The following is a 15,381-nucleotide window of genomic DNA, read 5'->3' as shown; positions in this document are numbered from 1 at the left end:
TCAGGAGAGAAGAGAGTCCTTCAAGCACCTGTCCCAGAATGAAGGCCTTAGCCCAGGAGGCCTCTTAGAATCTGTAATCTACGTAGTCTTAGAATTCCCTTGGAGAAGGGGGGAATTCACTTTTGTTAAACACTGGCCTAGGATCAGTGCTTTACCTATGCATCCTTTGATACCCACAGTTCTGCAAAGTAAGTATTATTATCCCTTATTAGTACCCCATTTTACATTTGAGAGAGTTGAGGCTCAAATGTCAAGTAATGTTCCTAAGAACACACAGCTAGTGTGTGATAAAAATAGGATTCAAACAAAAGTCTGTCAACCTCTAAAGTCCATGCCTTATTGACTACACCCACTCACTATACAACAGTCTCTAGAAACCATAGCCACTTGTTCTTGGGTGTATCCTGGAAGGTCCCATGGCCAGGGAAATCTCTGTCTCTGACCAGTAATTTTTACAGATCAGGGCTGCCAAGGGTCTCTTGGACAGGCACTCCCTATTTGAACCTCTCTTGGTTTATTCATTTTCCACTTTATTTGTTTCTACTTTCTTGGTTTCCTGGCTCAGTGAGACCAGCATAGGAATGCAAGGAGATGGTGTATGTAAATTACCACATGCACAATAGGGATTCAGGAGAGAAGAAAGAAAGGAAGGTGAGAAGAAAGGAAGGAAGGTGGGAAGAAAGGTGGGAAGGAAGGAGGGAAGGAAGGAAGGAAGGAATGGAGGAAGGGAGGGACAGACTAGAGAGATACATTATATCTTACTTTTCTTCTTTTCTTATCTAAAGAATGTAGATACAGTTTGCACAAGTTTCCATTGTTATCTCTTTTCTTTTCAACTGTCCCTTAATAAATAATAGGAACTTTCTGCATCTTGTAAAAATATGTGGTCATATTAATATGCCTGATCTGATTGTTTCCTTAAGATGTATTGACTTTTTCACTGAAAACATTAAAGAACACACTTTAAACTGTATCTTTGTTCATCTACAAAATTTTAAAATTATTTGGCACTAATTGCTCTGAGTTCTATCAACCTCTCAGAGCAGGCATACCTTTCTATTAGAGAACTTAAATCATGCGGAAGGAATGCTTCTCAAATTTAAATGTGCGTGCATATTCAAATCACTTGGGATCCTATTAAAATGCAGATTTTGATCCAACAGGTCTGGGATGAAGCCTGAGAGACTACATTTCTAAAACTCCAGCGTTATCTCTTAATCTTTTTTTTTTTTTCTGGTGACACGGATCTGCATAATGCTGACATCACCCTTGCAGGCATCCTTTTCTTCTAAGTTCTAACTGGGTCTGGCACTTATAGGTCCTCCTCTGCCCTACTTACTCAGCCAACTAGCACATCCAGTTTACCACAGGGTCCCTGCACCTTGTTGAAAAAGCCTAGTGACTCTCAGCATGGAGATGTGTGGGAATTCCCTTCACTGCCCTGCCCCAAATCTTGTTTCCAGCCATCAGATATTCTATAAACTCAGTTGCCCACATGGTCTGTCCTAGAAAGCTGGTTAACTTTCCTGCTTAGTCCTTGCCCCATCCTGCTGTCTGTTCTGAGATCTTCATACAACCCACTCCCCCACCCCCGCTTTTTTTTTTTGGCTTAGGCAGAAATGATTACATTCTTTCGTCAGGACAGAGACTGGGAGGAGATGGCAGCAAAGAAAGAAAATTCTTTATCTTACTTTTGGGACTCCTTATGATCTCTGAAGGAATCATGGCACGAAATACAATAAATATAGCCTAGCCATAATGCAAAGCACATTGACAACCCTTAAGTCATATGGTCTGTGTCACAGCCTTGTGAGGCTAGGAGAGTAGGACTTACCATCTCTGTTTTGCTGACGAGGAAGTCAAAGGCTCAAAAATGTGACTTGACTTGTCAAGAGCCCATAGTTAATAAGTGCCCAAACCTAAATTCTTTCTGTTTTATGATCCAAGTGGGATAACACAGGAAAACAGGTAACTTTCAGTCAATAAACTTTTTAGGCTTTACAGTCTAACAAAGCTCTTTCTCACATGTTCTTTTCTTCTGAGAACTGTATGAAGAAAGCAGGGAAGGTATATTTTCTTACATTTTCCAGATGGAAACATAGAGGCACAGAGATGTGAGTAGACCAAGGTCACTCCTCTAGTAAGTTTTAGGAAGCAGAACTGGCCCTCATGTCCTGATTCTTAGTTGAAGGCACAGCCATGTGTTTATTGTAAGGGAGATGGGGGTAAGGGGCACCGAAGACAACAAGGGAGATTAGGAACGTTTCTCATGGGAGCAGGAAAAATGGAAGAGCCAACAAATGAGCAGTTCTCTAACCAAGACTGCTGATGACTCAAATGTAAAAAATCTTTAAATTGTACAAAGAATTACTAAAATTGATTTTAAAATGGCTACGAGCAAAACAACAATCTCTTCAAAGTGGCTATTTTGTTGTTTATTTTTCTGTTGAAGACAGGGTTGCTGGGATGATGTAAGCCAAATAAAACTCTTATTTAAAAAAAAAACAAAACGAAACTTTTTTCAAACTCTGGAGGAAGGATATATGATAACTCATACTGCAAACTACCTTTTGGCCACACAATTGCTCCCACACAATTAACTTGCTGATTTATTTAATATACTGCTAACATAAAAACAAACCAAAAACCACAGAATGACCATCCCTTTGCTCCTTTGAAACATATCCAGATACTGAAAAATTATGATAACTATTACTGTTTATTGAGTATTATCTGTTAGAGACTATGCTTTAGATACTTTGCTTCTAATTCTCATGACAACATTGCAAAAAAGTTATTTTCAATACTTTTCTTATGAGAGAATAGGCTCAGAGGAGTTGAGAAACTTGCCCAAAGTCACACAGTTAGTATGTGGTTGAGCTGGTCTGTCTGCCTCCATGACTTGTGATCTTTCTCTTCTGTTCCCTTGTCATTAAATCAACAAACACTGAAATTATTATATACCATGTATATTCACTTTTTCTTTTAATTGTAAATGCTGGATTTTTTTTTTTTTTTTAAATACAGACATAAGGTGGAGAATCTAAATTCTGCTCACTTCTTGTCAAACCTTTCATTTTCTCTATGTTCTTTTGTTTTCCTGATTGTATTAGGTATTGTCAATGTAAGCTGAAGCAAGAGCCCCTGGGCAGCAATTTGGAGTCTAGCAGATTGACAAAAATTTATTCACAACCCTCTCAAATGGTGGTCATAGGCGTGAGGAGCACAGAACCTCAGGAAACAGTAAATTAACTTCTTTTGAGAATGGATCAGCCAAAGTAGTACAGTATTCCAAACCCTCATATTATTAATCACCTTTTATTTCCTCACTCCACCTTCATTATTGATTAAAAGTGCCTGTGGCCTGGGATTCTGCATTTAGCGAGGCCCCAGGTGATTTTTTAAACCTTATGACCTAGTACTAATAATCCCATTGTTTTCATTTCAACAGGTATTTTTGATAATTTCCTTCTTACAAATGATGAAGAGTTTGCTGAAGAGGTTGGAAATAAGACCTGAGGAATAAGAAAAGTAAGATATTCCCGCCCCACCCCCCCAACTCTGAATTCCGGATGTCTGATTCCTCATTTGTACACTGTTCTTTGCATTAAAAATCAGCCTCACAGTCATTGTCTCATTTGCTGGTCACATGGCCCTGTGAGGGCAGGGAAGGGGGAAGAACTCACATTCACTGGGCATATATAACTTTGTACTTGACTCTGTGAGCACTTGCCAAAAATTATCCCACTTAGCCCTTAAAACAACCCAGCAAGACAGATATTATTTCCATTTTTTAGATATAGGAACTGAGATTCAGAGAGTATATATAAACTGCCTAAGATCACACACAGCCTTTAACTTGTCGAGTCAGAACTCAGACTCCTTCTGTGTCACTCTCCCTGTTCACAGTGTGGTAATCTAGAACAGAGGTCCCCAGCCCCCGGGCTGTGGACCAGTACCAGTCCATGACCTGTTAGGAACTGGGCTGCATACCAGGAAGTGAGCAGTGGACCAATGAATGAAGCTTCATCTGTATTTGCAGCCTCTGCCTAGAGCTAGCATCACTGCCTCAGCTCCATCTCACATCATCAGGCATTAGATTCTCATAGGAGCATTGGTACCTGATGCCAAAAAGGTTGAAGACCATTACATTCTAGAAGGGAGCTACTGAATCCACTTCCACTGGATGACTTAGTCAAAAGAGGAAGGTGTTAGTGCTGTTTATCAGGTTTGAGTTCTCCTAGAACTATTTATGGGCAGAGTGATATTTGGGACAGTGGCTTTATGATGGTAACACCCTCTCATCCAGACTTCCTGGTTCTGCAGGAAGGTCCATTCAAGCAGGTTTGAGGCTTGTGCTGGATTACCCAAGGCAGACTAAGCTCATGATTAGAGTGCCAAGAAAACACAGGCAACAAAAATAAAATTATTTTCGAGAGAACTGATACTTAATATTTCGGAAGAAGCATCGAAGAGGTCATCGTGAAAAAAAATTACCAGTCTTTTTTACACTTTTCAGTCTGGTTTTGTTTTGCTTTTACTTTGGGGTTATCTAATATTGTTTAGTTGAGGCAATATTATATATTGGTTAAGAGCATGAGTTTTAGAGCTAGATTGCTTAGGTTCAAATCCAGGCTTCATCATTTACTGGCTGCAAAGTTATTTAACCTCTCTGATTTTCAGTTTCCTCATCTATAAATTGGGAATGACAATAGCAACTATCTTATAAGTTCCCAGCATGTAGCAAGCACTCAATATACAGTACCTATTATTATTAGATCATACATTCACTTGACAAATATTTATTGAGTGCCTGTTCAAAGCACTGTTATAGTTGCTGGGGACATATCAGTGAAATAAAACAGATATTTCTGCCTCCATAGAGTTACATTAAGTTAAGGGGGACCAGAAAGAAACACATAAAGAAGTAAATATATATGAGTGAGATAGTGAGGTAAACGATTAAGAACAATAAAGCAATAGAGAGGGCTGTGATAATGGGGGTTTTGTGCTTTTATATAGGGATGGTCAGGAGAGACTTCATGAGTAAGTAACATTTAAGAGATTTGGAGGAAGTAAGGAGGAAGCTATGCAGATATCTGGGAAGAAAAGCCTTTTGGGTAGCAAGAACAGCAAATGCAAAGTCCCTGATGTAGGAGCATAACTTGAAGAAAGATTAAGAAGACCAGTGTGACTAGAATTGAATGAGTGAGAATGAGAGTAGTCGGGGCCATATCCCGGAGTAAAATGCCATCAGAGCCATTATTAGTAAAGTGATATGCACTGGCTCACAGTTTAAGATATTACTCTGGTTGCTGTGTTGCAAAAGACTATAAGGACTAAAAAAAGACTCTAGTGGAATAAGAGAGAAGCAGGTGATAGTGGTGAAGGTAAAGAGAAATGGTCAGGTTCTAGATCCATTTTGAAGGCAAAACTCACAGGAGCAATTAGATATGAAAGATGGAATTTAGGATTAAATATGGAATATGAGTGAGAGTGAACAAGAATGACTCCAAGGTTTTTGACCCAAGTGACTAGAAGGATGGAGTTACTGAGATAAGGAATAAAAGGGGAGAAGCATATTTTGGGAGTGGGGCCAGAAATAAATAACATAATTGTTAAATGTTGAGTCAGATATGATTATTGTAAATTCAAATGTCGAGGAGGCAATTGAATACGAGTCTGAAAAAGAGATATACACTTTGCAAGTCATCAGCTTACCGGTAATATTTAAAGCCCCATATAGTGGGAAAGATGTGTTGGGAAGTTTGAAGAGAAGGTGAGAAATAGTTATCAAAGGAGGAGAGTGAGCCAACCACAGAAATATAGTAGGCTCACTGGCTAGCACTTGGGGGCTCACTTGAGCTTAGTAATAACGAATTTAAGAACAATCAGCTTAGTTTTTATTGTTTTCTCTATCCATATTCTCTGCTTAGGTGCAGGCCTCAAGAATTGGATTTAACCAGGGTTGAGAGTTTACCCAAATAATGGAGGGAAGGGAAGAGAATTGAGGATGTTTACAAGAGATCGATCACACAAAATTAAAAAGGAGAAAATTGAGGACATGAGTTGGTTGAGAGCTAATGATAAGGAGATTGGTTCAGTGGATTGTTGTAAGTCCAGGTGGAGCTGAGGAGCTGGTGGAGTTGGTAGTCTTTGGTTACCTTTGGCAAGGGCCATTTGGAGGGTGGCAACAGATCAGTGAGTAGAGTACTGAGAGGGAAGTAAAGAAATACAGACTTTAATGGTAGTCAGTGCTTCCCAAGCATAAGAAAATGAAGCTCAATTGAAAGAGAGGTTTTCCTCCCCCTACAGAAGTGTCAAGCATTTGCTCCCAGCAGGATTCTAGCAGGCCCTAGCCAACTGGGTATGCAGATTCTCAATCCAACCTTGTCCTCCAAGACTGGGTAAAAGACCTTTTGGCCCAGATGTTATAGGTGAGGATTGAAGCCCCAGAGGAGTTTGTACTGTGCATCCTTTTTTAAAGGCCTCTTGGAATAGAAAAATCTATGAAGATGGTCCTAGGGATAAAATTCTGGGGCCTGGATGAACACATAGGAAAACTCAAAAGGATTCTTCTTTCTGAATTAATGAAAATGTTTACTAGTCACAGTTCAAAAGCAAATTCGAAGAGTTTCTTAAAGATGGTATTACTGTGGCATAGTGGCATAGAAAGAAGGCCAGACTCAGAGCCAGAAAACTTGGTTTCTAATTCTAGTTCTACTACTCACTAGCTATATAGCTTGGACAAGTTATTTAGTCAGTCCGGACCTCAGTTCCCTCTTCTAAAAAGTGAGACAATAACATTTACTGTGAGGAATAGAAATAACGTTTGTAGATTGTCTTGCACCAAGCTTAGCAATGCTCTAGACATTCAGTGTTTATTGAATTAACCAATTTTATTTATGAACAAATTCCACACACACTCACATATACACACATTTTCTACCACACAGATGCCGAAAATTTGTATGTAAATAAACATCATCCCAGAAATCTTTAAGAGTATGGGAAGACATCAGACATTTCTAAAGTGAGTTAACTGTTTATACTGTCTGTAAATTATTTTGAAATTCCACATTCTAAATGGGATGTAAAAAGGTAATGGAGAGAACTGTATGCAGAACTGGAGAAAAGAAAACAGGAAGAAGAAGCCAAGAAGAAAAGGGAAAAGGAGGAGGAAAGGGAAGATAACATCTGGGGAACTGAAGAAAAGGGAAGTGAAGAGGATTTTGCTGAGAAACCAAAAAATGACAAACAGATGAAGGAAGATGATGCTGAAAGAGCGTTTCTGGGTAAAAAGGAAGAAGTCCATGTTGCTAGGAAGGATGAACTGTAACTGGGTAAAAATAGTTACATCAGAGGCAAATAATGTTGCTTAGAAGGAGAAATGTTCGTGAGGTTGGCAAAATCTAGGAAGCAAAATTACTTGCTCTTTTTGAATGAACTTTGGATTTGTATTTCTCCCCCACCTCCTTTGCTCTTTGTGACCTTGGGAAAGTCACATAACCACTTGCAGCTTCTATTTCCCTGTCAGTGAAAAAGGAGTGATAATTCCTATTTCATGAGGTTGTTGTCGGGATTAAATGAATTATGTGTGTTAAGCAATTGATATAAATATATTTAGCAACAAGTAGTAGCTATTACCACTATTGTTCTCATGGTGTTTATGAAGTTAATTGTTGGTAAATGAGCTTCTGTATGAACCTGATCCTCACTTTCAATTTATTTGGTATATCCAGGAATTTTATTTTGTTTAAATATCTGTATTTCTTAATATTTACTGAGAAATTCTTGGGGATGTACTTGGGGTTGATGATGCTTTCTTCTTGCAGATGTACCAAACACTTAAAAACAGACTTCTTAGCATAAAGATACTTTATAAAAGTCTTTTTGCTTCTTTGCTGATTTGTGCCCTAATTTTTAATTATTACTTGTTTGCAGGTTTGCTGGTCTTACCTTTATCTTTTCTGTACCACCTGCTCACAACATTATTATCATACGTATTCAGGTAGCTCTTTACAGACTACTAAAGCACTTTCCCCTAAATTTGAGGAGCTCCTACATTGTGCTCACTTAACCCTCATAGCAGCCATTGAACAGGACACCATTATTATCTTCCTTTCACAGACGCAGAAACTGCTCAGAGTGGGAAAGTAACCTAACTTTCCTGTGCCTCATTTTTTCACATTTGTGAAATGGGGTTAATAATGAGACCCACTGCAAACTCAGCTGTGAAGATTAAATGCTGACTCCTTCCTTCTTTTGTTTTACCAGAAGTACACCAAGGACTAATTCCAGTCTAGCTGGTAAGTCAGGCCCAGACATAGCTGTCATATGATAGCACAAGGCTGCAAATAGTAGGTGCTCAATAAATGTTGAAAGAACGAACATAACTCTGAGTGGTGGTTTCAGGGAAGATGTCATGAAGGAAGTGACCTTTAAGCCAGATTTTGTAGAATAAATAAGAGTCTGTCTGATGGAGAAGGGGGTGTGTGGACCAAATTTCAGAGTCAAAGAGTAGGGCACCCAGATGACAAGAGGTGATTGTTGAGGTCAGGGAGGAGCTGTGAAACTCTTTCTTTTTTCCTGAAGGTTGATGCCTAGCATAGTTTCTGGGCCTTATAATCTTTGGAATGTTCTGGTTTGGGAAATGTGCCTTTGCGGGAGAGGCAAAACTTTACCCTCTTGGGGTCATTGGCTGGGCCTGAGAATCTAAATTGATTAACAGGAGAAAAGCACACAAATTTATTTAATAAAGTTTTGTGTGTCACAGGAGCCCTCATAAGGAAATAAAGACTCGAAGAAGTGGCAAAACCTAAATGCTTTTAATACTAGGTTGAACAAAGAACTAAAATACACAGGAAGGCTAAAGGAAGATAAGAATTATTTAACAAGGTCTGTTTGTGCAGAATTCTCTGTCTCAACTTTCCATCCTTGATGATAAGAATGTTTCTTTCCTGGTATATGGAGGGAAGCTCTCACATGGGAGTTTTCAGGCAGAAAAGGTGATATCAGAGTGCTCCTTTTTTATGTTTTTTTTTTTTCAAGTGCTTTTAGCTGAAAATAATCCTTATGCCAAAGTGGCATTTTTGGAGGTGGCGTATTTTGGCATCCTTCACCTTCATACCGGCTTCTATAACACAAGAATCTTCCCATTGTAAAAAAGAGCAAGGCTTCAGGTGCTGACTCAACATTGTCTTGGAGCTGGAGGGCTGGCGTGTAGGGTGATCTATACTTTAGGGATGCCAGACTGATATGGGCATTGTTTACTACTAATGACTGCTCTGATTGGTCAGGCATATGTTCTACCAATTGTTGCATATTTTCAAATATCACCAGATAAAGATACTGAATTCGTGCAGAATAAGGATCCATTTGAATTTTTAAGCTGCTGCTTTTATCTTTGTTAAATTCTCTTTTGCCTTTATTTTGATAGATTGTACCAACATTACTTCAGAAATTAAGGTAATTTTAACAAGAAAAAAATTCATGAATAGTTCCACCCATTCTACACCCGAACTGAAATTTTTTTGTGTTTCCTGACAGGACTTTTGAACACCACCATTCTGCCACTGATACTCCTCTAGATGAGTTTTTCTTTTTTTAATTCTGATTATATGTTTACTATTCAAAAATAACAGGTGTTCAATGTAAAAAATTTGGAGTCTATAAATATACTAAGAAGAAAGTAAACAGTTCTCATTATCCCCAAATCCAGAGACAACTGTGCAATATTTACTGTCTTTCCTTCCAGTTTTGTGTTCATTCATGACTAGTTGGTTTGACTTTGGGTTGAGAGGATTTAATCATACTCCACAATACATGGCACTTTATCAGCTTTGGTGGGTGATTACCATCTTCAAATCTTATTATTTATTTCTTCTCTTTCAGTTCCTTTTCCTTCCCCACACAGGCAACTAAATTATATTTGATGTGTATCTTTTTGTCTGTGTTCTTACAAAACGTGAATTTTTGTTTTGCATGAATGTATTTTTAACTTATGTAAATGGTATAATATTTAAGTCTCATTTTGTTTCTTCACATTTTTCACTGAGCATTGTTTTTTAAATGCATTTATGTTGCTGTGTATATATCTGATTCATTGTCCTGATTGTTGCATGATATTTCATGATATAACATTTACCATAATTTAGCTATCTGCTCTCCTAATGATAGACAGCCAGGTTGATTCTGAGTCTCTATCATCATAACTAATACAGCAATGAATATTTTAATGCACAACCTTTTATGTGCCTGCATAAGAATTTCTTTGGGATATTTATCCCAGGAGTAGAACTGCAGGGACATAAAATATGAGTTCTTAATTTGCATAATGGCTATACCACTTCGTACTCCCATCACCATGCATAAGGATTCTAGCATCCCCACAACTCCACCAGAGATCATTATCAAATTTTTATAGTTTAATAGATGTAAAAAGATATTAAAGCATTTCTGTTTTAATTAATATTTCTCTGATATCTTTGAGCATCTCTTTATATGGCTTTTGATTTTAGGATTTCCTTTTTCATATTCTTTGCTTATTTTCTTCTTGAGATTGAGGCCCTTTTATTTATTTGTAAAAGTTTTGTGTATTAAGTATTTTAAATATCTTCTCTCATTGAGTTACTTTGTCCATAGTGTCTTTTGTTGAATAGAAATCCTTATTATTCATCAATATTATTATTTTATAGTTTGTGCTTTTGAAGCTTTGCCTTGCCCTTCTCCTCGGTCACAGAATATAATAGTCTCCTATATGTTTCTTTCATAATTTTATTTTTCACATTTATTGTCTTTAATCCTCCTAGAGTTCAACCTGTATAAGGTATCTAATTATTGAAATATGGTAATTATATTTCAAACCTTCATGTATCAGTTTCCGTGAGGAAGATATTAAAATCTTCAGCCACAATTGTTTCTATTTCTCCTTGCAGTTCTGTATGTTTTATAACTGCAAATAGGTGCATCTATGTGTTTTGCCTGTTACATTTATGTAACAATTTGCCTGTTGTTTCTTTTATAAATATATAATGGCTTTTATCACTTGTTATTTTTTGAGACTAAAATTCCTTTTTTGCTAGATAGTGAGATCACAACCTAGTTCATGTATTCCTGGTGAATCTTTTTTCATCTTTTTATTTTTAATCTTTTTATCTCTTTATGTTTTAAGTGTGCGTCTTATAGCCAATTTATCATTGGTTATGATTTTTTAAATTTAATAATTTTTTATTTTTTAGTTACAGTCAACATGCAATATTATATTAGTTTCAGGTATATAACAGTGATAAAATATTTAAATAACTTACAAAGTGATCACCCTGATAAATCTAGTACTCATCCGACATCATACATAGTTACTACAATATTATTGACTATATTCCTTATGCTATACTTTACATTCCTATGACTATTTTATAACTACCGATTCATACTTCTTCATTTAAAAAAATCCAATTGGCGTCTACAACCATACTACCCTGAACAAGCCAGATCCCATCTGACCTCAGAAGCTAAGCAGAGTCGGACCTGGTTAGTACTTGGATGGGAGACCACCTAGGAAGACCAAGTGCTGTAGGCATAAAATACATACATACATACATACATACATACATACATACATAAGGGATTGTAATCTGACAAGGTTCTTGCAATCTGCAAGGTCAATCAAGGATTACCTCACCTAAAAAAAAAATCCAATTGGTGAGATTAACTTATTTGCATTTAATGTAACTATTATATGTTAGGATTTAGTTCTACCATCTATTTATTATACATTCTTTTTATTTTTAATCTTCATTTCTGCTTTCCATTGGCTAAGATGAATTCTCTTCTGTGGGTTTAAAATTTATACATAATATTTTCTTTTTGTGATGGCAGCCATTAACTTCAGATTTATACCTATGGGTTTAAGAGAATTCTTCCATCTCAAAAGTTTGAACAAAAGCCCCCCAAAATTTCTAAGCTTGAAGCCCAAAGATCTGATGTATCATGTGCACGTATTGATCCAATCGCTTGCTGAGGTGGGAGGTCTTTGATCTCCAAAGGAAACACAGGGTACAGTTACCAAAAGAAGGGGGAATGGAGTCTGGGAGACTACATAACAATGTATGTCCACTCCTTCATATTAAATAAACTTCTTTGAGCCTCAGTTTCTTCTTCTGTGAAATGGCAGTTATACCTACCCAAAGGGATGATATGAAGAGCAAATTGGGTAATAGATATTAACATTTCTTATGAATTATAAAGTGCTCACAAAGATTATTATTCTTGCTTTTGCATTCTTCACATGACACTACCATCATTTGTTTAGGTGTTGGTATTTATCTGTACTGCTACCTGGGGTTGTACCATCCTAGCCAGCATTTCCCCCATTGTGCTGATGCCTGTAGATTTGATTTTCCTTTCCCAAGAATAATGAATGGGCATGATGTCAGGATTATGAAAAGATCATGTTTGACTTGAGAGTTAGTTTCCATCCAAAGAATCCTAAAGCTGCAGGGCAGGGTAACTTGCTAGTAGACTCGCCAGACTGCAAACAACTGAAAGCTTAGGGCAATGGTACCAAACTGAGCTCCTCTTCCTTCTCTACCTCAAATTAGATGTGTGACCTTAGCTAAGTCACTTAAACTCTCTGAGCCTGAAAAATGGAGGTCATAAAAAGATCTACATTTTAAAGTTGTGATAGGATTAAATATTATATGTAAAATGCCCTGGCCTTTGAGAAAGTCTTAAACTTGTCAGACACAGATTCGAATCTCTTTGTTGATTACTTTCTGGTTTCTATTCTGCTACATTACGGCTAGGTAGAGTGCAGATTCTTTCTCATCTCTAAAGTTCATTGAATTTCTCTGTTTCCTTAGAGAATAACTGTTGTCCCCTCAAGGCCTGATGTCTTCAGAATTTGGACGAGGAATACTTGTCAGCAGGATAGTTTTATAAGAGAGATCCTGTTCTTCATAGGAAACTGGAGTTGATAATTCTGGTTCTTTTCACATATGAAGGATTTAGAGTCAGACTAAACTGCAAGACTGTGTGTACCTGCTATGTTTACTGGAATAGATTCTTCTACATGATTGTTCATAAACTTATAATAATCTCAGGAATTAGATAATAATATCCCCATTTTACTGATAAGGAAACAGAAGACCACATAAATTAAGTAACAACCAAGGTTAACGCAGTTGATAAGAAGAAAGGAAATGTAATGTAAGGATGATGGATTTTGGAGTCAGATCTGAATTAGGATCTCAGCATTGCCATTTACTAGATCTCAAACTTTGGTCCAGTGACCTAATCTCTTGAATCTCAGTTACAGTTCTTCATCTGTAAAGTGGGGATTGTGATAATATCTACCTCATTTAAATGTCGTGAGGTTGAATTGTGAGAGTATATGCAAAGTAGAGTGCCTGGCATGTGGTAAGTGCTCCATAAATACTTAGATACTTGATAAGTGTACTGGGAGCCCAGAGCCCACATATAGTGCTGCCTTATAGGATTCTTCAATCATCATCAAGCTCCCCCTAGAACATTTCACAGGACATTCAAATGGTTTTACAAATTCCTTAAGTTGTGATTCAAGATGACAGTCTCAGAAAGGAAATGAGGCAGCAAGATATAGTGAAAGGAGCCCAGGCAGGGGAGTCTAGAGACCTAGGGTTTAGTGCTAGCTCTTCTTTAGTGAGTGTGGGACCTTGGGCAAGGCACGTTACCTCCCTGAGCCTCAGTTTCCTTATTTGTAAAATGGAGACAGTATTCTTTGCCTCTCAGTGTTGTTGGAGGTACAAATCCAGATGGATGCAAACACTGAAATGCTGTGTAAATACAAGAGTTTTCCATTTGTGTTTACTATTCTCCTCAAAGGGAGAGTAAACAGGACTCAAGATAACCTGAGACCTGTCTCCTAGAACAGTGGTCCCCAGCCTTTTTGGCACCAGGGACTGGTGCTCCTATGAGAATCTAATGCCTGATGATCTGAGGTGGAGCTGAGATGGAGCTGAGGTGGTGATGCTAGCGCTGGGGAGAGGCTGCAAATAAATACTGATGAAGCTTCACCTGCTCACCAGCCGCTCACCTCCTGCTGTGTGGCCTGGTTCCTAACAGGCCAGAGACCAATACAGATCCGTAGCCTAGGGGTTTGAGACCCTTGTCCTAGAGAGTAACTATTGGGAAACCCAGCCCTTAAGTGAGGTCCAATTAACTATTTGCTGCTGCTACAGCTGCAACTTGTACTCAAATATAAATCACCATGCCTGCTAAATCCTCAGCCCTGTGGAAAGGCAGCACTGTACAGACCATCGCTACTCACACCCTGTCCCCCACAGCTATTTGAACCAGAACTGGGAATCTGACCCCAAAGCAAATAACCCATGAGTTTGCCAGCAACCTACAAATGTGGCCTGGCTCCCAAAATATGAGTTAAACAAATCAATATTTCTCTCTGAGGAATTCAAGTTAGGAAACATGAGATAATTGAGACAATCAGTAGCTATACGAACAATGACTAAAAGGATATAAAGAGAGAGGCCATGAGGTTAAATGGAGAAATATGTGGGAGGGGATACAATCTGGGTTGTAAGAAAGCAAAGAGATGAGGAAGCAGATATCGTGAGTAAACAGAAGCTATGAAGTAGGAAAAGAAAATATATGTTTACTCAACAAATATTTCTAGAGTTCCTTCTATGAATCAGGCACTGTATTAGGCTCTGAATATACAAAAGTGACTGAGAGACAACCTCTGCCTTTATAGCACTTAATCTTATAGAAGAGACAAAACAAGTAAACAAATAAATAATTACAAACTATCTTAAGGGTTAAAAAGAAAACAAATACGGGGCTGAGATAGAACATACCAGGAAGGGAGCTACTTTAAGAAATAGCATGCTGAAGCAAGTTCCCTCAGAACAGATAATCAAGTTAGACGTGGAAAATGAGAAGGAGCCAGGGAGAAGAGTATTTAAGGTAAAGGATGTGTAATGCCTGCCAACAGGAAAGGGCTTATCATGTTCAAGGAAGTTGAAAAACAAAACAAACAGAAAAACAAGCCATGTGGCTTGAGGAAAGGGAAGCAGCAGGAAAAAAGTATAGAGAGGTAAGCAGGAGGTACTTCACAGAACCCGGCAGGTTTGGTATGAAACTGGGGACTTAGTCCCAGTATAGTGAGAAGCCATGAAAGCATTTGAGTATGGGTAGTAACATGATCCAGTATAATGTGGTAGATAAGCTTGAAGGCTAAAGAGTCAGTCTGGGTCCAAACTAAGTTCTACCACTTACCAGCTGTGTGACATTTTGGTAAATTACGTACTCTCTCAGTGTCCCAGTTTTCTTTTCTGTAAAACTGAAGTAGAATTGCATTTTACCCCATGGAGATGTTGTGAAGAT

At 37.9% G+C, this 15,381-nt stretch overlaps 1 pseudogene; it reads left to right on the top strand.

Annotated features, from left to right (window-relative positions):
• The first annotated feature begins 11,462 nt into the window (after window positions 1–11,462).
• Window positions 11,463–11,581, top strand: LOC112485848 (annotated as a pseudogene).
• Window positions 11,582–15,381: the final 3,800 nt, after the last annotated feature.

The sequence above is a fragment of the Pteropus alecto genome, unplaced genomic scaffold, assembly GCF_000325575.1.
Source record: "Pteropus alecto unplaced genomic scaffold, ASM32557v1 scaffold25, whole genome shotgun sequence".
Classification (NCBI taxonomy): Eukaryota; Metazoa; Chordata; class Mammalia; order Chiroptera; family Pteropodidae; genus Pteropus; species Pteropus alecto.
The sequence above is the reverse complement of the archived record's forward strand: the minus strand, read 5'-3'. Positions and strand labels throughout refer to the sequence as shown.